General features: G+C 41.7%; 1 protein-coding gene across 1 annotated transcript in view; it reads left to right on the plus strand.

The window, feature by feature from the left end:
* Nucleotides 1–1,576: 1,576 nt before the first annotated feature.
* LOC119578075 overlaps nt 1,577–5,000 on the plus strand; it is a 16,762-nt gene continuing 13,338 nt past the window's right edge. The window contains exon 1 of the mRNA XM_037925797.1: nt 1,577–1,667. The gene's annotated coding sequence lies outside the window, so the exon portion shown is untranslated. The remainder of the gene's footprint in view (nt 1,668–5,000) is intronic.

Here is a 5,000-nt window from a genome sequence, read left to right on the forward strand (position 1 = left end):
GTTGCTAATCCTTCTCTACACCCTTCTTCTACCTCCCTCCCTCCTTTTCCCCACTCTCCCCTCTCTATCCCCTTTCCCCTCCTCTCCCCTCTCTATCCATTCCCCCACCTCTCCCTCCACTTCCCCGTTTCCCTTCCTCTCCCTACCTACTCCTCCCCTCCTCCCCCCTTCCCCTTCTTCCCATCCTCGCCTCTCCCTCTCCTCTCTCCCCTTTCCTTTCTTCTCCCTCCCTTTTCCCCATTCCCCATCCCCCTCCTTCCCTCCCACTCCCTCCCCTTTCAAAGGGGATTCGACGTCGAGTAATTAGGTAATCGTTCCCCAGGGAGGTCCGGGTTTCCGGAGCCGCGTAATGGAGGTTTCCTGGTGGGTTTTATTTTCCGAGTCAATAGGTAGATAGATGGATAGATAGATAAATAACTAAATGAATGGATAAATAGATATATAACCAGATGAATGGATAGATAGATAGGTATATAGATAGGTAGATAGATACATAGATAGATAGGCAGATAGATAGATACACCAAAGAGACAGACAGACAGACAGAAATAGAGGGACATGAGAGGGAGGGGGCGTCACATACCAATTTATTCGAGCCAAGTGGAAACGTGTTGTAAGCATGTTTACATGAACAAAATGTGACGTCATCTTCATCCCCGCCCCCCCCTTCTTCACACCGACATTGGTATCTACTGTCCTGTTGAATTTCCGAAAATCTGGAGGAGTAGAGAAATTCTGATAAGATGAAGAACGAAGAATAGGAGGAGGACACGGAGGAAAAGAGGAAGGAGGAAGATGGATAAAGGTGAAGGACGAGGAAAATGAGGAGGTAGAAGAAGGGAGGGAGGTGGAAGAGGAGGAAAATGAAGAAAGGGAGGAATAGGAGGAGTTGGGTGAGAAGAGAATAGGAGGAAGAGAAAGAGACGTTCGACGAGGATTAAAAAAAGAGAAGAAAAATAAACAGCAGAATAGAAAAAATGAGGAAGAGGAGGAGGAAGAAGAAAAGGAGGAGGGTGAGGAGGTGGTGGTGGTGGAGGTAGGGATTAGTGGAGGAAAAGTAAGAGGAGATATTTTTAACATCAATATTATCGACCAAAATAACATCAACAAAAGAAATATAAATGCTGATCTTTGAATCATCAGCTCTTGCATAATCTAACCATGAACTCTATGGGAATCGTTAAAAAGGTATCTTTTATCAACTCTTCTCGCAAGTACTATAAATCCACGCCGCACGAAGCCAAACGCATTACAAAATATGCCTTATATCCAAAAACAAACCATTCAGTACACTCAAATGAATCCCAATATAAAAGGAACATAGAACCGTGACTAATCCTCTAGCTAGTTGAAACTGAAAGTGATATACACACACGTACACACACCCGCGCACAGTCTCTCTCACACACACACGGAGACCCAGACACACACACACACACACCTGAGAGACTCATCTTCCCTTAGGCTCCGCCCACCGTAGATCGACGGCGCCTTCTGAGTGGCTGGTGGGCTGTGGCACGTGTTCCGTTTGTTTATAAAGGCCTAGAAGCTCCTCAGATTGTCTTACAAACGTTCTTCAGTTGTGGTCGTGGTTGGTGTGTGTGTGTCGACGCAGTGTTGACCGCCAGGCAGTAGACGACAGTTTGTACATTGCATCTTCCCTTACTGTGATTAAGCTATTTCGTTTGATTTTCTTTGTTATGTATGTCTGTGTAACTGCATCTGTATCATTCCGTCTATTTTCTGTATCTGTATATATTTATCTGTGTACATGCATATCTAAATATCTTTGTTATCTCTACATGCAATACGCGTATCTATAAATATAACCTCTCTCTCTCTCTCTCTCTCTCCCTCTCTCTCTCTCTCTCTCTCTCTCTCTCTCTCTCTCTCTCTCTCTCTCTCTCTCTCTCTCTCTCTCTCTCTCTCTCTCTCTCTCTCTCTCTCTCTCTCTCTCTCTCGTCTCTCTCTCTGTATCTCCTCTCTCTCTCTCTCTCTCTCTGTCTGTCTATATTTGTCAATCTATCTACCTATCTAGCTATCTATTTATCTCTCTCTCTATCTATCTCTCTATCTCTCTATCTATCTGTCTATCTATCTATCTATCTATCTATCTATCTATCTATCTATCTATCTATCTATGTATCTGATTTTCTATCTATCTATCTATCTATCTATCTGTCTGTCTATCTACTGTATACATCCCTCTATATATCCATGTCTTCATCCACTTAAAGTGTGTGTGCACATGTGTCTATACGTTTACAGGCGTTTCGGTAATTGTACAAAAATTATCGAAACCAAATTGAAAATATTCTGCCTTTAGTAAAAGATAATGTATCTTAAAATCAGTGACATGCAGGAAGAAAAGATGATATACTCGCAAAATGTATGGTTTTAGGGTAAATTTCCTCTCTGCACTATGACCTTGCAACGTACCACAGGTCAGGGACAAGGCCAGGCAGTGTCTATTGACGAATAAGTAGACAGATAGATTGACAGGTAGACAGTCATCGTGGCAGGTTGGTGGTGATGGGAGAATGTGGTGATTTCTTTAATCTCATCCTATGCTATTTCTTTTTATACTTTTTCATCTCTTTCTTTCTGTTTCTCTCTTTCCTTTCTTTGTATGTTTACTGGTATGTTAGTCCGGTTCATTTTGGTTCTTTTGATCTCTCTTCATATTGTTCCTGCTGTAGATCTATATTCATAAGCACTGTTAGCCTAAATGTGTACCATACGTGCTTATTATAAGGATAAAAAGCTATATATCCATCACTATATTTACTCCTCATTCCCAATATCATCCCCACCGTCATGGTAATCAATAACGTAATATCAGACTTTAATTAAACACCTTTCTTAATAGAAATACTCATCCTCAAGGGACTAGAATTTGATTAAACACCTCGCTTTGTGGATTTACCCATCCCCATTCATGCGTGTGACAAGGAACGCTTTCATTCATCATTTCATTCACCCTAATATATACTATCTTAATCTTATTATTATATTATATATCTAGTATTAGATATTAAATATTATTATATTATATTAAATATTATCATATCTATTAAATATTATATCTAGTAGCCTATTATTATTATTATATCTAGTATTATTCTTTTTTCTTAAAGTTCCTCAAAATTATTTAAAAATCAAGATCCTATAACTAATTACCCATAATGCAAAAGGAGATGATGGACCAAGCGAGGCGAGGGCGGGGTCACAGGTCAAAGGTCAAGAAAGAAAGGGAAGGAAGTAGACAGTTGTTTACGAGGTCAAGCGAAAACTGGAGGTAAAATTTTACTTTTCTAAACTCCTTTCGTTTAACTATAAGTGAAGGAAAATTGTTTCTTAGGTTAAAAAGTGGTGTTTTAGAGAGATAGATATACAGTATATATACATATATTATTGCATACATACATACATACATACATACATACACACACACACACACACACACACACACACACACACACACACACACACACACACACACACACACACACACACACACACATATATATATATATATATATATATATATAGATAGATAGATAGATAGATAGATAGATAGATAGATAGATAGATAGATAGATAGATAGATAGATAAATGGATAGATAATAGATAGATAGATAGATAGAGAGAGAGAGAGAGAGAGAGAGAGAGAGAGAGAGAGAGAGAGAGAGAGAGAGAGAGAGAGAGAGAGAGAGAGAGAGAGAGAGAGAGAGAGAGATTTTTTGTTTTTCTTACAGTCGTGAAAGGGGACGCCTGTAGATGCTATTCTTCCCTGTATATTAGTACTCCAATCGCCCCCACGAACTTTTCTCTCGCTCTTTTTTTCTGTCGTGGAATTTCTTTCGCAACTTTCATTTCATTCTTTGCGATGTTCTGATATCTATCGTGGATAATCTACTTCTCTCTTTAGCATTATAAGCTTTATTTGTTCATCTATTTACTTGTTTGTCTTGTAAGATAAATGGAAAACATGTGTTTTTTACTTTGTGTTGTGTGATAAATTTTGATCTGGTAGAAATTTCGTGAATTTTCAGCTATTGACCTTCCCAAAACCCATGATTAGATTATAATGGCAGAAATTATGATAGTTTCTCGTATCCATGTCATTTGTCATGATTGACTGGCTACCCCATTCATAAAACGTAAATCACCCATTATGGTTCTCACGACGAAGGCAAATAATATGAATGGGTGAAAGATAATTGCATGTTGAGTAATACCTTCTCCTGCCCCGCCTCTCTCCCCATCTCCCCCGTCACCCCCCCCACTATTCTCCCTCGAGGTTCCTTAATTATGATCCTATAGATCTTCCCCCCTCCCCCCGACCCCCTTCCTCTCCTTTCCCCCTTCCTCTTCCCTCCCACTCTCCCTTTTATCAAGCATCCCTTCCCTTCCATTCCCCCACCATAACCCATCCCTTATCCTCCCCTCCCCCCCTTCTCCACCCTCATAAACGCGGGTACTCCCTCTCCACAGCCTCCCCATCCCCCCACCTCCCCTTTCTTGATCTTCCCTCTCCCTCTTCCCCTCCTCTCGCCTACTTCCTCCCCTCCCCCTCCACCCTGCCCCTTCCCTCCCCTCTTTCCCCCCCTCCCCCTCACCCTCCTCTCCCTTCCTTCCTCCCCATCTTGATCCCCTCCCCACCCTCCCCTGCCCCTCCTCTCCCCTCCCCCTCCCTTTCCCTCCCTCCTCCCCCATCTTAATCTCCCCCCCTCCCCTTCCCCTCCTCTCCTTCCTCTCTCGAAGGTTCGAATGGAATCCTATCCATACCATTACAACGTTACCTCACTACTTTCTCTTGTGCTGCGAAACCATGGCGTCGGGGAGGATGATCTGTATTCTCCTACTCCACCCCTTTCTCATCTTCCTTCTGCTCTTCCTCCTTCTTCATCCACTCCTTTCTTCTCCTCTTTCTTATCATCTTTCTGCTTTTTCTTATCTTCCTCTTCATCCATCTGTTTCTGCTTCTCTTTATCTG

This window comes from Penaeus monodon, chromosome 10 (assembly GCF_015228065.2).
Source record: "Penaeus monodon isolate SGIC_2016 chromosome 10, NSTDA_Pmon_1, whole genome shotgun sequence".
In the NCBI taxonomy this organism is placed as follows: Eukaryota; Metazoa; Arthropoda; class Malacostraca; order Decapoda; family Penaeidae; genus Penaeus; species Penaeus monodon.